The 21,159-nt window shown below is 51.2% G+C and overlaps 1 protein-coding gene across 1 annotated transcript in view; it reads right to left on the bottom strand.

Moving 5' to 3' along the window:
* Positions 1–11,116: 11,116 nt before the first annotated feature.
* Positions 11,117–21,159, bottom strand: part of VCPKMT (valosin containing protein lysine methyltransferase) — a 69,014-nt gene continuing 58,971 nt past the window's right edge. The window contains exon 6 of the mRNA XM_075329488.1: positions 11,117–11,547. The gene's annotated coding sequence lies outside the window, so the exon portion shown is untranslated. The remainder of the gene's footprint in view (positions 11,548–21,159) is intronic.

Raw genomic sequence — 21,159 nt, 5'->3', positions numbered from 1 at the left:
AGACTAGTGACAGGATCAGGACTGGAGTCTCTCATTGTCATCATATTAAATGTTTTCTTTCTTTGGGTGTGGCAAGGGTTAATGTCAGTTTTCCTTGCCAGCAGCTTCTGACTCCTCATCAGGTGTTTCCGGTTTCAGACCACTCCCAGTCCCTTTATATACCCTCTGGTCCCATCAGAGCGTGCCGGTTATTTTCTAATCTCATTTGGATGCTTGGCCTGGAGGTGGAAGGAGCTGCTGATGTCTTTGCTGTTGGTTGCGGTATAGGCTGCAGCTTAGTTGTTGGAGTTACTATGTCTGTGTTTTCCCCTCTGCTTTTCGTACCTTCCCTGGGTGTTTTGTTTTAGTGCACTGGTTGGATTATTGATCCTTACCTTCCCACTCACTAGCCAGTGCTTACTGCAAGGTCCCTCAGGGCTTCAGGTTTCTGCTCGATGACAGGTGAGAAACCTGTATAGGGACTGGCTAGGAGTGCAGGGTACAGCGGCAGGTAAATGGAGGAGGTGTCCATCTTCACTCTCACTAGCATCAAGGACCACCAATATTAATGTGTCCCCGTTTTACCCCTTGTTTGTCTTGGTAAAACTAGTCTGTTGTGTGTGTTACCTCACGTCAGACCTTCCCGAAGTCTGTGTCGTGAGAGTTAAGGCCCTGTCACACACAGAGATAAATCTTTGGCAGATCTATGGTTGCAGTGAAATCATGGACATATTATTCCATTTGTACACAGTCACAAACCTGGCACTGATTGTCCACAATTTCACTGCAACCACAGATCTGCCACAGATTTATCTCTGTGTGTGATAGGGCCTTTAGGCTAAGTTCACACGTTGTATATTTGGGTTTTTTGATGGCAAATTCCAATGTGTCAAATGCAGATTTCCCCCAATAATATCCACAAAATTGACATTTAATAATCTGCGCTTCAGGTCAATTCACCCAACAATGACAATTGTGGCGTTCTCACCTATGTGGCTTATACTAGAGCGAGCTGCAGCTTTTCTGCAAATCTCCGCAGAAAATTTGCACTCTATATGCTGTAAAATTAGACCATTGTCCCCTGATCTAAGACCATGGCCAGGGCTGAACTAGGGTCATGGTTGACATCACACGTGTGTGTGACCAGCTATTGTTTTATGGTCAGGAGACTATTACTTCCCCAAGTTTGAAGACCGGATAGAACAATTATTCCTTGTCCAGTAGATTGATGATAACTGAAGACTAAAATACCCATTTAATAATCCAGAAAGTAACGCCAGAGCTTGATTCCAATACGGTCACATAAAATGAGGGTCCCTGCTGCAGTGAGAGTCGAGCACAGAAGACCCCTGATAAAGTGATAGGCATAAACCTGAGCCACTATAGAGAACTCAGACCCACCACAAAAAGCACTGATCAAAAAAAAACTAACAAAGCCCCAAAATCTTCCACAGGAATTCACAATGTAATATCATGACCAGCTTTAGCTCCTATATGAGATCAAATGGTGATTGGAAGTGATCAACCCCCCCAAAAAATCTATATATCGTCGTTCAGTTTCAGAAAACATGTAGCTGCAGTAGAAATCCCAATCTGTGCAGCGGCAGCTCCCCCCACAGGACGATCACAGGCATTACATGTCAATAATAAAGTGGCAGCAAATCTGGGAGAAATCTGAGGCCAACATTCGGATTTTTGCAGCCAACGTGTGGACGAGTCTGCACGAGTATTAGTCCTATTTAAAGAAGCAAATCTGCACACAAATAAGACACAGGGATTTGTATTGATTATTTTTTTTTTCTATTAAGTGTGATAAACTTCATTTACATGCAGAGGATCTGGACGGAGTATTAGGCTGCTTTCACACATCAGTTTATTGGCATCGGGCACGATCAAGCGAAAAAACGTATGCGACAGATCCGGCGAAAAAAAACGGATCAGTTGCATCAGTTTTTTCCATCAGTTTCTTCAGTTTTGACGGATCTGTTGATACTGAGCATGCTCATTTCAAAAAACCAGATCCGGCGGCCATATCAGTTTCTTTTGCCGCATTACGCCGGATACGGCGTCCATAGGGTTCCATTATAAAACACGCCATACGGCGTCGGATGCGGCGCAATATGGTTTTTCGCCGGAGACAAAAACATTCCCCTTAGCGTTCCATCCAGCCGCTGGAAAAGCAAGGCCATCCAGCACAATCTGGTGCTAATAGAAGTCTATGGTGGAAAAAAACGGATCCGGCGGCAACAGACACTGGGTCCGTTTTTTCAGGTTGTTGCCGGATTGTGCCTGATGGCAAAAAAACCTGATGTGTGAAAGCAGCCTTAGTGAGGAGGGTTGAGCAGAAGCCGCACCAAAATACTGATCAAATCAGGAACGCATTAATGGGGCCAAACCGTAAAGAAAATGTAATATTGTACACAGATTTCAGACCTGTTCATTCATCAAGGATGTGCCAGGAACCGCTCCACATCAAGTGCATCTAAAAGGGTTTTGTGTGTCCCAGTTAGTCCACACAAATTTTTGTCTGCACCATGGGGGGAAAAAAAATAAAAAATACAGGAGAAAAATGTGTGCCATTAGGCTGTGTGCGCACGTGTGCGTTTTGCATGCATTTACACTGCATGTTGCACTGTAGCGTAAAGGCATGCGTCCTGTGTCCCCAGCACAATCTATTAGGATTGTGCATAATCCGTCTGCATGTTGCGTTTGAGAGCGCAGCGATTTGCATGCAGAAATTTTGAGCCAAATCGCTGCGTTCTAAAAAGAAACGTTACTTCTTTTGTGGATGCTTTTCCCACTCTGTCTATGGCAGAGCAAGCTAGAAATATCAAAAAACTGACCCGCACATCCAACAAATGTGAACAGGTGCTAACTGAAAAAACATAGTAACTATAAATGCACACAGTTGCACACTGAAAAAGCCAAAAATGTACTAGGGAAAGAAGGGAATTTTGTTTACTTACCGTAAATTCCTTTTCTTCTAGCTCCAATTGGGAGACCCAGACAATTGGGTGTATAGCTACTGCCTCCGGAGGCCACACAAAGTACTACACTTAAAAGTGTAAGGCCCCTCCCCTTCTGGCTATACACCCCCCCGTGGGATCACGGGCTCCTCAGTTTTAGTGCAAAAGCAAGAAGGAGGAAAGCCAATAACTGTTTTAAATACAAATTCAACCCGAGAAACAACCTCGGAGAACTGAACTGTTCAACATGAACAACATGTGCACCCAAAAAAAACAAACTTCCTAAGAAAACAGGGCGGGTGCTGGGTCTCCCAATTGGAGCTAGAAGAAAAGGAATTTACGGTAAGTAAACAAAATTCCCTTCTTCTTTGTCGCTCCTAATTGGGAGACCCAGACAATTGGGACGTCCAAAAGCAGTCCCTGGGTGGGTAAAAGAATACCTCGTGATAGGGCCGTCAAACAGCCCTTTCCTACAGGTGAGCCACCGCCGCCTGAAGGACTTGTCTACCTAGGCCGGCATCCGCCGAAGCGTAGGTATGCACCTGATAATGCTTGGTAAAAGTGTGCAGACTCGACCAGGTAGCCGCCTGGCACACCTGCTGAGCCGTAGCCTGGTGCCGTAATGCCCAGGACGCACCCACGGCTCTGGTAGAATGGGCCTTCAGTCCTGATGGAATCGGAAGCCCAGCAGAACGGTAGGTGTGAAGAATTGGTTCCTTGATCCAACGCGCAAGGGTGGATTTGGAAGCTTGCGACCCTTTACGCTGACCAGCGACAAGGACAAAGAGTGCATCCGAGCGGCGCAGAGGCGCCGTGCGGGAAATGTAGATCCTGAGTGCTCTCACCAGATCCAATAAATGCAAACCTTTTTCAAATTAGTGAACTGGATGCGGACACAAAGACGGTAAAGTGATATCTTGATTGAGATGAAAGGAAGATACCACCTTGGGAAGAAATTCTGGAATTGGACGCAGAACTACCTTGTCCTGGTGAAACACCAGGAATGGAGATCTGCATGATAACGCCGCCAGCTCGGACACTCTCCGAAGAGACGTGACCGCCACTAGACAGGCCACTTTCTGTGAAAGACGAGAAAGGGAAACCTCCTTCATAGGCTCGAAAGGCGGCTTTTGGAGAGCAATTAGAACCTTGTTCAGGTCCCAGGGCTCCAACGGCCGCTTGTAAGGGGGGACGATATGACAAACCCCTTGCAGGAACGTGCGTACCTGAGGAAGTCGCGCCAGGCGTTTCTGAAAAAATACGGATAGCGCGGAGACTTGACCCTTAAGGGAGCCAAGCGACAAACCTTTTTCCAACCCAGACTGCAGGAAGGAAAGAAAAGTAGGCAATGCAAAAGGCCAGGGAGAAACTCCCTGAGCAGAGCACCAAGATAGGAATATCCTCCACGTCCTGTGGTAGATCTTGGCGGAGGATGGCTTCCTAGCCTGTCTCATGGTGGCAACCACTTCATGAGATAAACCTGAGGCCGCTAGGATCCAGGACTCAATGGCCACACAGTCAGGTTCAGGGCCGCAGAATTCAGATGGAAAAACGGCCCTTGAGACAGCAAGTCTGGACGGTCTGGTAGTGCCCACGGATGGCCCACCGTGAGGTGCCACAGATCCGGGTACCACGACCTCCTTGGCCAGTCTGGAGCGACGAGAATGGCGCGGCGGCAGTCGGACCTGATTTTGCGGAGCACTCTGGGCAACAATGCCAGAGGTGGGAACACATACGGTAGCCGGAACTGCGACCAATCTTGAACTAAGGCGTCTGCCGCCAGAGCTCGGTGATCGTGAGACCGTGCCATGAAAACCGGGACCTTGTTGTTGTGCCGTGACGCCATCAGGTCGACGTCCGGCATCCCCCAGCGGCGACAGATCTCCTGAAACACGTCCGGGTGAAGAGACCATTCCCCTGCGTCCATGCCCTGGCGACTGAGAAAGTCTGCTTCCCAGTTTTCTACGCCTGGGATGTGAACTGCGGATATGGTGGATGCCGTGTCTTCCACCCACGTCAGAATCCGCCGGACTTCCTGGAAGGCTTGCCGACTGCGTGTTCCCCCTTGGTGGTTGATGTATGCCACCGCTGTGGAGTTGTCCGACTGAATTCGGATCTGCTTGCCTTCCAGCCACTGTTGGAAGGCTTGTAGGGCAAGATAGACTGCTCTGATCTCCAGAACATTGATCTGAAGGGTGGACTCTTTCCGAGTCCACGTACCTTGAGCCCTGTGGTGGAGAAACACTGCTCCCCACCCTGATAGACTCGCATCTGTCGTGACCACCGCCCAGGATGGGGGTAGGAACGACTTTCCTTTTGACAATGAGGTGGGAAGAAGCCACCACCGGAGAGATTCCTTGGCTGCCTGAGAGAGGGAGACCTCCCTGTCGAGGGACGTCGACTTCCCGTCCCATTGGCGGAGAATGTCCCATTGTAGTGGACGCAGATGAAACTGCGCAAAAGGAACTGCTTCCATTGCTGCTACCATCTTCCCTAGGAAGTGCATGAGGCGCCTCAAGGGGTGCGACTGGCCCTGAAGGAGAGATTGCACCCCTATCTGTAGCGAGCACTGTTTGTCCAGTGGAAGTTTCACGATCGCTGAGAGTATGAAACTCCATGCCAAGATATGTTAGTGATTGGGTCGGGGTTAGATTTGACTTTGAAAAGTTGATAATCCACCCGAAACTCTGGAGAGTCTTCAGTGCCACGTTCAGGCTGTGTTGGCATGCCTCTTGAGAGGGTGCCTTGATAAGTAGATCGCCCAAATACGGGATCACAGAGTGACCTTGCGAGTGCAGGACTGCTACTACTGCTGCCATGACCTTGGTGAAGACCCGAGGGGCTGTCGCCAGCCCGAAAGGTAGAGCTACGAACTGCAGGTGTTCGCTTCCTATAACGAAGCGTAGAAAACGCTGATGCTCTGGCGCAATTGGCACGTGGAGATAAGCATCCTTGATGTCTATTGATGCTAGGAAATCTCCTTGAGACATTGAGGCGATAACGGAGCGGAGAGATTCCATCCGGAACCTCCTGGTTTTTATGTGTTTGTTGAGCAGCTTTAGATCCAGGACGGGACGGAACGACCCGTCTTTCTTTGGCACCACAAACAAATTGGAGTAAAAACCGTGACCTTGTTCCTGAAGAGGAACAGAAGTCACCACTCCTTCCGCCTTTAGAGCGGACACCGCTTGTAGCAGAGCATCGGCTCGGTCGGGCGGTGGGGAAGTTCTGAAGAAGCGAGTTGGAGGACGAGAGCTGAACTCTATCCTGTACCCGTGAGACAGAATGTCTCTCACCCAACGGTCTTTGACCTGTGACAGCCAAATGTCGCCAAAGCGGGAGAGCCTGCCACCGACCAAGGATGCGGAGAGAGGAGGCTGAGAGTCATGAGGAAGCCGTCTTGGTAACGGTTCTTCCGGCTGGCTTTTTTGGGCGTGATTGAGTCCGCCAAGAATCTGAGCCCCTCTGATCCTTTTGAGTCCTTTTGGACGAGTAGAATTGGGACCTGCCTGAGCCTCGAAAGGACCGAAAACCAGACTGTCCCCTCCTCTGTTGGGGTTTGTTTTGTCTGGGCTGAGGTAAGGATGAATCCTTACCCTTGGAGTGTTTAATGATTTCATCCAAACGCTCACCAAACAATCGGTCACGAGAAAAAGGCAAACTGGTTAAGCACTTCTTGGAAGAAGAATCTGCCTTCCATTCTCTCAACCACAGGGCTCTGCGTAAAACCACAGAGTTGGCTGACGCCACCGCCGTACGGCTCGTAGAGTCTAGGACAGCATTAATCGCGTAAGACGCGAATGCAGACATTTGAGAGGTCAAGGGTGCCACCTGCGGAGCAGATGTACGTGTGACCGTGTCGACCTGTGTAAGGCCAGCTGAAATAGCTTGGAGTGCCCATACGGCTGCGAATGCTGGCGCCAACGACGCTCCAATCGCTTCATAGATGGATTTTAACCAGAGCTCCATCTGTCTGTCAGTGGCATCTTTAAGTGCCGCCCCATCTTCCACTGCAACTAGAGATCTGGCTGCAAGCCTGGAGATTGGAGGGTCCACCTTGGGACACTGTGTCCAGCCCTTGACCACGTCAGGGGGAAAAGGATAGCGTGCATCTTTAAGCCGTTTGGAAAAACGCTTATCTGGATAAGCGTGGTGTTTCTGGATTGCGTCTCTAAAGTCAGAGTGGTCCAGAAAAGTGCTTAATTTACGCTTGGGATACCTGAAATGGAATTTCTCCTGCTGTGAAGCTGCCTCCTCCGCAAGAGGAGCTGGTGGAGAAATATCTAACATCTTATTGATGGACGCTATAAGATCATTCACTATGGCGTCACCATCCGGGGTATCTAGATTGAGAGCGGCCCCAGCATCAGACTCCTGATCAGTTACATCCGCCTCATCACACAGAGAGTCGTCCCGCTGGGACCCTGACCAGTGTGATGAAGTTGAGGGTCGCTCATAGCGAGCCCGCTTAGGTTGTCTGGGACTGTCGTCCGAGTCAGAGCCGTCACCCTGGGGTGCATGTGACACCCCCGGAGCTAGGAAGTGGTCCAGCTGAGGGGGACAAGGTGGCAATGAATCAACAGTGCCCATGGTCTGAGTTACTGGTCTAGACTGCAATGTTTCAAGAATTTTAGACATAGTCATAGACAATCTGTCAGCAAAAGCTGCAAACTCCGTCCCTGTCACCTGGACAGCATTCACAGGTGGTTCTCCCTGGGGCACCTCTAGCAGCGGCCCCGGCTGAGCAATTGCCACAGGGGCCGAGCACTGCACACAATGGGGGTCAGTGGAACCTGCCGGTAGAGTAGCCCCACATGCGGTACAAGCAGCATATAAAGTCCGTGCCTTGGCACTTTTGCTTTTTGCGGACGACATGCTGTTGTCTCCTTGAGAAATCTAAGGAGGGTATATAGCAGAAAATCACCAGCGACTGTACAGTGCAAAGTATTGCCAGCACAAAATACAAAGTACACTATGGCACAAGTGGGGGAGAGCCCTTGAGGGCTGCTTACCGCCCGCTGAAAAGCGGGTGTGAGGTCGTAGAATCCCTTGTCTGAGTCTCCCAGTCTCCCCTCTGCAGCTCAGCGTGCAGGCAGGAATGGCTGCCGGCGTCCTGTGAAGAGGGGCGGACCGTGGGCGTCACAAACAAAAGTGCGGGAAACTGCGTCCCACTGTGCCTAGTGTGAGGGCTGGAGTATGTAAAACAGACTCCAGCTCTTAGCGCTGCTGGTCTGTACAGCGTCCCGCCCTCCTCCTGACTGGCAGGTCTGGGGGCGGGAACGATACGAACTAGGCCGCAAAAGCCGGGGACTGTAGTAATCTAGCGCGGCCGTCATATATGCATGGCCAGCGCGGAAGTCCCCGGCGCACCACAAATCCCAGCCGCGACGCAGTAAAAACTGACCCCCGCGGCCGGATCGGCCGATCGTACTAAGTCACCTCACTCAGCAGAGCTGTAGTGAGTAACGGCACAAGCGCAGCAGCGCTGTTTACCCCGGCGCACTAACACACCCAGCAATGCTGCAGTGTGCGTGCGATAAGCACGGGGACACGGAGTACCTTGATGGAGCAGGGTCCTGTCCCTGAGGAAACTCCGCTCCGTATCCAGCAGATCCTCCAGGGGCTGTGGATGGAGCACGGCCTCAGTGCCCGGAGACCGGTAAAGTCCCACTTCACCCAGAGCCCTAATGGGGATGGGGAAGGAATCAGCATGTGGGCTCCAGCCTCCGTACCCGCAATGGGTACCTCAACCTTAACAAACACCGCCGACAGAAAGTGGGGTGAGAAGGGAGCATGCTGGGGGCCCTCGTATGGGCCCTCTTTTCTTCCATCCGACATAGTCAGCAGCTGCTGCTGACTAAACAGTGGAGCTATGCGTGGATGTCTGGCCTCCTTCGCACAAAGCATAAAACTGGGGAGCCCGTGATCCCACGGGGGGGTGTATAGCCAGAAGGGGAGGGGCCTTACACTTTTAAGTGTAGTACTTTGTGTGGCCTCCGGAGGCAGTAGCTATACACCCAATTGTCTGGGTCTCCCAATTAGGAGCGACAAAGAAATATGGCACTGCATTACTGCAAAAGTAAGTTTCCCAGATATGGATGTTTTTAACCTAGATAGTGGCATTTAAGTTAGGTTCCCGGATTAGAGATATACCTTGCCATTTGGTTTCCGGGCTTACATGCATTGGCCAATACATAAACTAAATATCTCTCTTTTGCAGTAATGCAGTGCCATATTTTCCCTAGTACATTTTTGGCTTTTTCAGTGTGCAACTGTTTGCATTTATAGTTACTATGTTTTTTCAAAAGCACCTGTTCACATTTGTTGGATGTGCGGGTCAGTTTTTTGATATTTCTAGTGAGTCTCTTTCTGACTGAGCACTCCGCCCTAAGGCCTGGCTGTTCATGACCATTATAGCAGGAGCCTAGCTGCCCATACATGGAGGTTTGCAGTCCAAATAGTGGCACTTTTTCCCAGATATGGATGTTTTTAACCTAGATAGTGGCATTTAAGTTAGGTTCCCGGAATACAGAGATATACCTTGCCGTTTGGTTTCCGGGCTTACATGCATTGGCCAATACATAAACTACCGTGTTTCCCCGAAAGTAAGACAGTGTCTTACATTCTTTTTACCCCCAAAAGTGCCACTATGTCTTACTTTCAGGGTATGTCTTATATTGGAAAAAATCCCACAGCAATCGCAGCAAGTCTCCATGCAATGTACCGTATCGGGACTTGCCGCGATTGCGCCCTAAGTGTACCGCAAGTTAAGGAAACTTAACCACCAGCGGCTGCACGAGGGCACTGAGGCTGTGTGATTTTGTATGTTGTCCATGGTCCTGATGGACCACGGACAACATTACTGCAACATTTCAACATTTCTCGGTAGCCGAGCGTTCAGCTGAGTGCCCGACCGCCGGCATGTGTCAGCTCTCAGTTGAGCGCTCAGTCGCCGGCATGTCAGGGCGTTCAGCTGAGCGCCAGACCGCCGGCATGTGTCAGCTCTCAGCTGAGCGCTCAGCCGCCGGCATGTCAGGGCGTTCAGCTGAGCGCCAGACCGCCGGCATGTGTCAGCTCTCAGCTGCCGGCATGTCAGGGCGTTCAGCTGAGCGCCCGACCGCCGACATGTGACAGCCCTCAGCTGAGCGCTCTGCCGCCGGCATGTCAGGGCGCTCAGCTGAGCGCTAAGCCGCCATGTGACAGCTCTCAGCTGAGCGCTCTGCCGCCGTCATGTCAGGGCGCTCAGCTGAGCGCTAAGCCGCCGGCAAGTCAGGGCGCTCAGCTGAGCGCTCGGCCGCCGGCATGTCAGGGCGCTCAGCTGAGCACTCGGCCGCTGTAACTGTACTGTAAAGAAGAAAAAAAATAAATTTTTACTACGTCTTACTTTCGGGGTACGTCTTACATTAGCCGACCCCCCCAAAACCCCCACTACGTCTTACAATCGGGGAAACACGGTAAATATCTCTCTTTTGCAGTAATGCAGTGCCATATTTTCCCTTGTACATTTTTGGCTTTCTCAGTGTGCAACTGTTTGCATTTATAGTTACTGTGGCAGAGCAAGCATCCAGAACGCATGAATTCTGCATACATTCCACATTGAAAATACTTCCAAAATGCAGTTTTTTGGCAGCGTTTTGAAACGCACATGCAGAATATTTGTCACGGCAGAACGCAACGTGCGCACATACCCTTATTGTTCTCATTAATTCTGCATGGAAAATGGGGTAGATTAGTCTCCAACAATTATGATTTACAAGATCAAAAATTTAAATGTTGGGACACTGGCGCCATCAGCAGGTATTGAGCACAATTCCATGCCGGCAGGGAGCAGTAGATGTGACATCCCTGGGCCTGCTTACCTCTGGGAATACCTCTCTGACATATCTGCACTTGCACAAACCTGCCATTTTGGTTAACTTCTTGGAGAATATGACGGCTGTAAATTGTCTCTTAGGGGCTCAGCAAACCCATGTTCTCCTGAGATCTGAAGGCCCCTTTGGGTATTTATGGCGTAGTCAATCTTCATCGTAATATTAAGATTGGATCTTTTCAGACCCATCTTACAGATTATCGCCAGGCTAAATGCACAAAATATAAAAATATCCAATGAAACCCAGCACCGGCATAAAATAAATAAATAGGAAAAAATACAAAAAAAACAACTCAACAGATGTATAAATATAAAAAGTGTTTATTTTCCAGATAGACATTGCACGTGGTGCACAGGTCATGTACAGACCAAACATTCCTATAGTGGATCTTCCCTTTATATTACCTATCTTAAGGCTCAAGAGCCGGTGGTAATTATAAGAAATCCAAGCTGTATGAATTCCCTTTGTAGATAAGCGATGACGGTGAAGCCCAATGTGAAGCAGTGTGCACCGAGGCAGGACGGCCATACTGCAGACGTCCCCACTATTCTATCTCGCTGTGGTAGTGGGAGACGTACAGTCTGATGTGCCCCACGCCATAATTTCCGCATGCGCCCAGTGTGTCCTCCACCATCCAGCAGACATTTACCATGTTCTTAAGCCTCGTGGTCCTAAAATGCCGGAGGATGCGATGACGATATTCACCCAATATTCCCTCTGCTTCAACAACACTGAAAAAAAAAAAAAAAAGAGAACATAAGCGTCATTATAAAATGGGTGAACGCCAGAATCTATATATATATATATATATATATATATATATATATATATATATATATATATATATATATATATATATATATATATATATATATATATATATATATATATATATATATATATATATATATATATAATTGCCTTAGTCTGTCTTGCTCCAAAATGACGTCTTACAGTGACAATCGTCGCCACAGCGCGTGCGCTAAAGAGCCTGCGACCAACGGCTCAGCTAAGGCTCCCTGCACACGTAACCAGGGTACACATCGGGTTATTAGGCAAAGCGCTTTGCTTAGTTATCCGATATTTACCCTGGCTACATGTGCAGGGAGCCTAACTGAACAGGCTGCACTACGGGCCGACAGGACGACACCCGACACTTCCCCGCTCGGCTCCGCCCCCCCGCACTCCGCATGTATACACTGAACACACACACACACACACACACACACACACACACACACACACACACACACCTGGATAGTCACCTGTCCCCAGCCATGCAGTACCCGGCACTGACGTCCTCAGCGCCATGATCCCGCTCGGCTCCACCCACCCCGCCCCCCCTCACACATTAGGCTGCTTTCACACTTGCGTTGTGAGGCATCCATCACAGTGCGTTGTGGGACGCATGTGACGGATGCATTGCAAATAGTGAGCTAATAAAGTAACGGATTCCTGTAAAAAACGTTTTGCGTTTTGTTTTTTTAAATGTTTCACCGGGAAAAGGAGATTTGTGGTCAGGAGGAGAGAGAGAGGTAACCACAAATTCCCTGAGAGACCGCAGTGAGCCGCGCGATCAGCTGTGCCGTCACTCAGGTAACCCGCGGCCACAGCTGCAGTCCTCGGGTCACCTGAATGAGGGCACAGCTGATCGCGCAGCTGACTTCAGTTGCTGCGTGGAGCTGATAGAGAGCGATCGTGTTCTACTGCCGCTCCTGTCAGCTTCATGTAGCAGAGCTGAAAGCGTCGTGGGACCTCTGTGGATTACGTCGGACCTGGAGGGGTATTTGGGGGTTTAATAAAGTGGTGAAGAAGGGAATTTTGTTACTTACCGTAAATTCCTTTTCTTCTAGCTCCAATTGGGAGACCCAGACGATTGGGTGTATAGCTACTGCCTCCGGAGGCCACACAAAGTATTACACTAAAAAGTGTAAGGCCCCTCCCCTTCTGCATATACACCCCCCGTGGATCACGGGCTGCTTCAGTTTTAGTGCAAAAGCAAGAAGGAGGAAAGCCAATAACTGGTTAAACAATTCAATCCGAAGGAACATCGGAGAACTGAAACCATTCAACATGAACAACATGTGTACCCGAACAACCAAAAAATCCCGAAGGAACAGGGGCGGGTGCTGGGTCTCCCAATTGGAGCTAGAAGAAAAGGAATTTACGGTAAGTAACAAAATTCCCTTCTTCTTCGGCGCTCCATTGGGAGACCCAGACGATTGGGACGTCCAAAAGCAGTCCCTGGGTGGGTAAATTAATACCTCAAGTTTGGACTGTAAAAACAGCCCTTCCCTACATGGAGGCAACCGCCGCCTGCAGGACTCTTCTACTTAGGTTGGCATCCGCCTAAGCGTAGGCATGCACCTGATAACGCTTGGTGAAGGTGTGCAGACTCGCCCAGGTAGCCGCCTGGCACACCTGCTGAGCCGTAGCCTGGTGCCGTAATGTCCAGGACGCACCCACGGCTCTGGTAGAATGGGCCTTCAGCCCTGATGGAACCGGAAGCCCAGCAGAACGGTAGGCTTCAAGAATTGGTTCCTTGATCCATCGAGCCAGGGTGGATTTGGAAGCCTGCGACCCTTTGCGCTGACCAGCGACAAGTACAAGGGGTGCATCCGAGCGGCGCAGGGGCGCCGTGCGGGAAATGTAGATTCTGAGCGCTCTCATCAGATCCAACAAATACAAATCCAATTCATATCGATGAACTGGATGAGGACAAAAGGAAGGTAAGGAGATATCCTGACTGAGATGAAAAGGGGGATACCACCTTAGGGAGAAACCCCGGAATCAGGCGCAGCACTACCTTGTCTTGGTGAAACACCAAGAAGGGAGCTTTGGATGACCGCGCTGCGAGCTCGGACACTCTCTGAAGAGACGTGACCGCTACCAAAAAGGCCACTTTCAGTGACAGTCGAGAAAGTGAAACATCCCTCAGAGGCTCAAAGGGCGGCTCCTGGAGAGCAATTAGTACCCTGTTCAGATCCCATGGGTCTAACGGCCTCTTGTACGGAGGGACAATGTGACAAACCCCCTGCAGGAACGTGCGTACCTGAGGAAGTCGCCCTATGCGCTTCTGAAAGAATACAGACAGCGCTGGGACTCGTCCGTTAAGGGAGCCGAGCGACAAACCTTTTCCCAAACCAGATTGCAGGAAGGAAGGAAAAGTAGGCAATGCAAATGTCCAGGGAGACACTCCCTGAGCAGAGCACTAAGATAAGAATATCTTCCACGTCTTGTTGGCTTCCTAGCCCGTCTCATGGTGACAATGACGTCTTGAGGTAATCCTGAAGACGCTAGGATCCAGGACTCAATGGCCACCAGTCAGGTTCAGGGCTGTAGAATTCAGATGGAAAAAACGGCCCTTGGGACAGTAAGTCTGGCCGGTCTGGTAGTGCCCACGGTTGGCCGACCGTGAGATGCCACAGATGCAGGTACCACGACCTCCTCGGCCAGTCTGGGGCGACGAGGATGGCGCGGCGGCAATCGGAGCTGATCTTGCGTAGCCCTCTGGGCAACAGTGTCAGAGGGGGAAACACATAGGGTAGCTGGAACTGCGACCAATCCTGAACTAAGGCGCCTGCCGCCAGAGCTCTTTGATCGTGAGACCGCGCCATGAAAATCGGGCCCTTGTTGTTGTGCCGAGACGCCATTAGGTCGACGTCCGGCCTCCCCCAGCGGCTACAGATTTCTTGAGACCCGTCCGGGTGCAGAGACCATTCCCCTGCGTCCATGCCCTGGCGACTGAGGAAGTCTGCTTCCCAGTTTTCTACGCCCGGGATGTGAACTGCGGATATGGTGTATGCTCTGTCTTCCACCCACATCAGAATCCGCCGGACTTCCTGGGAGGCTTGCCGACTGCGTGTTCCGCCTTGGTGGTTGATGTATGCCACCGCTGCGAAATTGTCCGACTGAATTCGGATCTGTTTGCCTTCCAGCCTCTGCTGGAAGGCTTGCAGGGCAAGATACCCTGCCCAAATTTCCAGAACATTGATCTGAAGGGTGGACTCCTCTGAAGAGAGTCCTTGCCCGTCTGAGAAAGGGGTACGTTCCTGTCTAGGGACGTTGACTTCTCATCCCATTGGCGAAGAATGTCCTATAGAAGTGGACGCAGATGAAACTGCGCGAAAAGGACTGCCTCTGCATGAGGCGTCTTAAGGGGTGTGACTGGCCTTGAAGGAGAGACTGCACCCCCGTCTGTAGTGAACGCTGTATGGCCAGCGGGAGCTGCACTATCGCTGAGAGAGTGTGAAGCTCCATGCCAAGATATGTCAGCGCTTGGGTCGGTGTCAGATTTAACTTTGAAAAGTTTATGATCTACCCGAAACTTTGGAGAGTCTCCAGCGCCACGTTCAGGCTGTGTTGGCATGCCTCTTGAGAGGGTGCCTTGACAAGTAGATCGTCCAAGTAAGGGATTACAGAGTGACCCTGAGAGTGCAGGACTACTCCCACTGCTGCCATGAACCTGTGAAAAGCCGTGGGGCTGTCGCCAGACCGAAGGACAGGGCTACGAACTGAAGATGGTCGTCTTCAATAACGAATCGTAGCCAACACCGGTGCTCTGGAGCAATCGGCACGTGGAGATAAGCATCCTGATGTCTATTGACGCTAGGAAATCTCCTTGAGATATGGAGGCAATGACGGAGCGGAGGGATTCCATCCGGAACCGCCTGGTTTTCACGTGCTTGTTGAGCAGGTTTAGGTCCAAAACGGAACGGAAGAGCCGTCGTTTTTTGGCACCACAACCAGATTGGAGTAAAAACCGTATCTTGTTCCTGAGGAGGAACAGGGATTACCACTCCTTCTGCCTGCAGAAGAGCATCTGCTCGGTCGGGAGGAGAGGAAGTTCTGAAAATCTAGTCGGAGGACGAGAACAGAACTCTATCCTGTACACGTGAGACAAAATGTCTCTCACCCACCGGTCTTTGACCTGTGGCAGCTAAATGTCGCCAAAGCGGGAGAGTCTGCCACCGACCGCGGATGCGGAGAGAGAGAGCTGAACGTCATGAGGAAACCGCCTTGGTAGCGGTTCCTCCGGCTGCCTTCCTTGGGCGTGATTGAGCCTGCCAGGAATCTGCGCCTCTCTGAGCTTTTTGAGTCCTTTTGGACGAGGACAATTGGGACCTGCCCGAGCCTGGGAAGGACCGAAACCTCGACTGTCCCTTCCTCTGTTGGGTGTTGTTTGATCTGGGCTGGTGTAAGGAAGAGTCCTTACCCTTGGACTGTTTAATGATTTCATCCAATCGCTCACCAAACAGTCTGTCACCAGATAACAGCAAACTGGTTAAGCACTTTTTTGGAAGCAGAATCTGCTTTCCATTCCCTCAACCACAAGGCTCTGCGTAAAACCACGGAGTTGGCGGACGCCACTGACGTACGGCTCGTAGAGTGCAGGACAGCATTAATAGCGTAAGTCGCAATGCAGACATTGCGAGGTTAAGGACGCCATCTGCGGCACAGATGTACATGTGACGGTGTCCACGTGCGCAAGACCAGCTGAAATAGCTTGGAATGCCCATACGGCTGCGAATGCCGGAGCAACCGACACGCCGATAGCTTCATAGACAGAATTCAACCCGAGGACCATCTGTCTGTCAATGGCATCTTTAAGTGAAGTCCCATCTTCCACTGCAACTATGGATCTAGCCGCAAGCCTGGAGATAGGGGAATCCACCTTTGGACACTGGGTCCAGCGCTTGACCACGTCAGGGAGAAAAAAGGATAACGTGTATCCTTAATACGATTGGAGAACGCTTATCTGGATAAGTGTGGTGTTTCCGGATTGCTTCTCTGAAGTCAGAGTGGCCAGAAAAGTACTCAATATACGCTTGAGATACTGAAAAGGGATTTCTCCTGCTGTGAAGCTGACTCCTCCACCGGAGGAGCTGAGGGAGAAATATCCAACATTCCCTTGGTGGACGCTAGAAGATCATTCACTATGGCGTCACCATCCGGAGTATCCGGATTGAGAGCGGTCTCAGGATCAGAGTCCTGATCAGCTACGTCTGCCTCATCATACAGAGAGTCCCGCTGGGACCCTAACCAGTGATGAAGCCGAGTGCCGCTCCTGTCTGGGACTGTCGTCAGAGCCTGCGCCCTGGGATGCATGGGACCCCCCCGGAGCACTGATTTGTTCCAAATGAGGGCGTATCAACATTGCCCATGGTCCGTCTGGACTGCAAGTCTCTAAGATGTTAGTCACAGTCACAGACCTATCAGCCGAAACTGCAACTCCGTCCCTGTCCCTGGACAGGGTTCACAGGTGGTTCCTTTAGCCACCTCTAGCAGAGACCCCGGCTGACCAAGTGCTACAGGGGAGCATTGCACACAATGGGGACATTGGAACCTGCCGTGTGGAACAGTATCACGTGCAGTACAAGCAGCATAGAAAGCCTGTGCCTTGGCACCTTTTCTTTTTTGCTGCTGTTGTCTAGCCATCTAGAAGCATATAGCCAAGAATAGCGACCGTACAGTGCAATGTATAGCATACAAGCAGAAAGTACAAATGAACACTTCAGCACATGCAGTACAAGCAGCATAGAAAGCCTGTGCCTCAGCACCCTTGCTTTTTTGCTGCTGTTGTCCAGCCATCTAGGAGTATATAGCCCAGAATAGCGACCGTACAGTGCAGTGTATAGCATACCAGCATAAAGTACAAATGAACACTTTAGCACATGCAATACAAGCAGCCTAGAAAGCCTGTGCCTTAGCACCCTTGCTTTTTGCTGCTGTAGTCTAGCCATCTAGGTATAAAGTACAAATGGCATTAGTGGGGTCAGCACTTCAGGTGCTGCTTACCGCCCGCCCAAAGGCGGGTGTGTGGTCGCCCGAATCCTGTGACTGGTTGCCCAGAGCTTGTCTCCCTTCTCCAGCCCAGACTGCGTGCAGGTAATGGCTGCCGGCGTCTTGTGAAGAGGGGCGGGCCGTGGGCGTGCCCCAGACAAGAGCGGGAAACTGGCGTCCCACTGTGTCCAGTGAAGGGGGCTGGAGAATGCAAAGCAGACTCCAGCTCTCGGCGCTGACTGTCTGTACAGCGTCCCGCCCCTCCCCTGACTGGCAGGGCTGGGGGCGGGAACGAAGCGAAAGAAGGGAATTTTGTTACTTACCGTAAATTCCTTTTCTTCTAGCTCTTATTGGGAGACCCAGACGATTGGGGTATAGCTACTGCCTCCGGAGGCCACACAAAGCACTACACTAAAAAGTGCAAGGCCCCTCCCCTTCTGGCTATACCCCCCCGTGGTATCACGGGTTCTCCAGTTTTAGTGCCAAAGCAAGAAGGAGGAAAGCCAATAACTGGTTTAAACAAATTAACTCCGAGTAACATCGGAGAACTGAAAAACCGTTCAACATGAACAACATGTGTACCCGCAAACAACAAAAAACATCCCGAAGGACAACAGGGCGGGTGCTGGGTCTCCCAATAAGAGCTAGAAGAAAAGGAATTTACGGTAAGTAACAAAATTCCCTTCTTCTTCAGCGCTCTATTGGGAGACCCAGACGATTGGGACGTCCAAAAGCTGTCCCTGGGTGGGTAAAGAAATACCTCATGTTAGGGCTGCAAAACAGCCCTCCCCTACGGGGGTGTCACTGCCGCCTGCAGGACTCTTCTACCTAAGCTGGCATCCGCCGAAGCATAGGTATGCACCTGATAATGCTTGGTGAAAGTGTGCAGACTGGACCAGGTAGCTGCCTGGTACACTTGTTGAGCCGAAGCCTGGTGTCGTAATGCCCAGGACGCACCCACGGCTCTGGTTGAGTGGGCTTTTAGCCCTGAAGGAACCGGAAGCCCCGCAGAACGGTAGGCCTCTAGAATTGGTTCTTTGATCCATCGAGCCAGGGTGGCTTTAGAAGCCTGCAACCCCTTGCGCGGACCAGCGACAAGGACAAAAAGTGCATCGGAACGGCGCATGGGCGCCGTGCGGGAAATGTAGAGTCTGAGTGCTCTCACCAGATCTAACAAACGTAAGTCCTTTTCATACCGGTGAACCGGATGAGGACAAAAGGAAGGCAAGGATATATCCTGATTAAGATGAAATGAGGATACGACCTTAGGGAGAAACTCCGGAATGGGGCGCAGCACTACCTTGTCCTGGTGGAACACCAGGAAGGGAGCCTTGGATGACAGAGCTGCCAGCTCAGACACTCGCCGAAGCGATGTGATCGCAACGAGAAACGCCACCTTCTGTGACAGGCGAGAAAGGAAACTTCCTTCAGAGGCTCGAAAGGCGGCTTCTGGAGAGCAACTAATACCCTGTTGAGATCCCATGGATCTAACGGCCGCTTGTACGGGGGTACGATATGACAGACCCCCTGTAGGAACGTGCGCACCTTAGAAAGACGTGCTAGACGCTTCTGAAAAAACACGGATAGTGCCGAGACTTCCCCCTTAAGGAAGCCGAGCGACAAGCCCTTTTCTAACCCCGATTGCAGGAAGGAAAGAAAAGTAGGCAATGCAAATGGCCAGGGAGACACTCCCTGAGCCGAGCACCAAGTTAAGAAAATCTTCCACGTTCTGTGGTAGATCTTAGCAGAGGTGGACTTCCTAGCCTGTTTCATGGTGGCAACGACCCCTTGGGATAATCCTGAAGACGCTAGGATCCAGGACTCAATGGCCACACAGTCAGGTTCAGGGCCGCAGAATTCCGATGGAAAAACGGCCCTTGGGACAGTAAGTCTGGCCAGCCTGGTAGTGACCACGGTCGGCCGACCGTGAGATGCCACAGATCCGGGTACCACGATCTCCTCGGCCAGTCTGGGGCGACGAGTATGACGCGGCTGCAATCGGATCTGATTTTTTGCGCAGTACTCTGGGCAAGAGTTCCAGAGGTGGAAACACATATGTGAGCCGGAACTGCGACCAATCTTGCACTAAGGCGTCTGCCGCCAGAGCTCTGTGATCGCGCGATCGTGCCATAAATGCCGGGACCTTGTTGTTGTGCCGAGACGCCATTAGGTCGACGTCCGGCACCCCCCAGCGGCGACAGATTTCCTGAAACACGTCCGGGTGAAAGGACCATTCCCCTGCGTCCATACCCTGGCGACTGAGGAAGTCTGCTTCCCAGTTTTCTACGCCCGGGATGTGAACTGCGGATATGGTGGATGCTGTGTCCTCCACCCACATGAGGATTCGCCGGACTTCCTGGAAGGCTTGCCGACTGCGCGTCCCTCCTTGGTGGTTGATGTATGCCACCGCTGTGGAGTTGTCCGACTGGATTCGGATCTGCTCTCTTTCTAGCCACTGCTGGAAAGCTAGTAGGGTAAGATACCCTGCCCCGATTTCCAGAACATTGATCTGAGGGGTGGACTCCTGCTGAGTCCACGTCCCCTGAGCCCTGTGGCGGAGACAAACTGCTCCCCACCCTGACAGACTCGTATCTGTCGTGACCACTGCCCAGGATGGGGGTAGGAAGGATCTTCACTGTGACAATGAGGTGGGAATAAGCCACCATTGCAGAGAGTCCTTGGCCGTCTGGGAAAGGGAGACTTTCCTGTCCAGGGAGGTTGACTGCCCGTCCCATTGGCGGAGAATGTCCCCTTGCAGTTGGCGCAGATGAAACTGCGCAAAGGGAACTGCCTCCATGGCTGCCACCATCTTCCCTAGGAAGTGCATGAAGCGCCTTAAGGGGTGCGACTGGCCTTGAAGGAGAGACTGCACCTCTGTTTGCAGTGAACGCTGCTTGTTCAGCGGAAGCTTCACTATCGCTGATAGAGTGTGAACTCCATGCCGAGATACGTTAGTGATTGAGTCGGTGACCGATTTGACCTTGCCAAAGTGATGATCCACCCGAAAGTCTGGAGAGTCTCCAGCGTAACATTCAGGCTGCGTTGTCATGCCTCGAGGGAGGGTGCTTTGACGAGTAGATCGTCCAAGTAAGGGATCACCGGGTGTCCCTGAGAGCTGCAAGACTGCTACCACTGCTGCCATGACCTTGGTGAACACCCGTGGGGCTGTCGCCAGACCGAATGGCAGAGCTACGAACTGAAGATGGTCGTCTCCTATCACAAAACGTAGAAAACGTTGGTGCTCCGTAGCAATTGGCACGTGGAGATAGGCATCTTTGATGTCTGTTGAGGCAAGGAAGTCTCCTCGAGACATTGAGGTAATGACGGATCGGAGGGATTCCATCCGGAACCGCCTGGCGTTCGCATGCTTATTGAGCAGTTTTAGGTCCAGAACAGGACGGAAGGAGCCGTCCTTTTTTGGAGCCACAAAGAGATTGGAGTACAAACCCTCGCCCTCGTTCATGAGGGGGGACAGGGATCACCACTCCTTCTGCTCTTAGAGCGTCCACCGCCTGCAGCAGGGCATCTGCTCGGTGGGGAGGTGGGGCCGTTCTGAAGAA

The sequence above is a fragment of the Anomaloglossus baeobatrachus genome, chromosome 12, assembly GCF_048569485.1.
Source record: "Anomaloglossus baeobatrachus isolate aAnoBae1 chromosome 12, aAnoBae1.hap1, whole genome shotgun sequence".
In the NCBI taxonomy this organism is placed as follows: domain Eukaryota; kingdom Metazoa; phylum Chordata; class Amphibia; order Anura; family Aromobatidae; genus Anomaloglossus; species Anomaloglossus baeobatrachus.
This window is presented reverse-complemented; position numbering and strand designations above follow the sequence as displayed.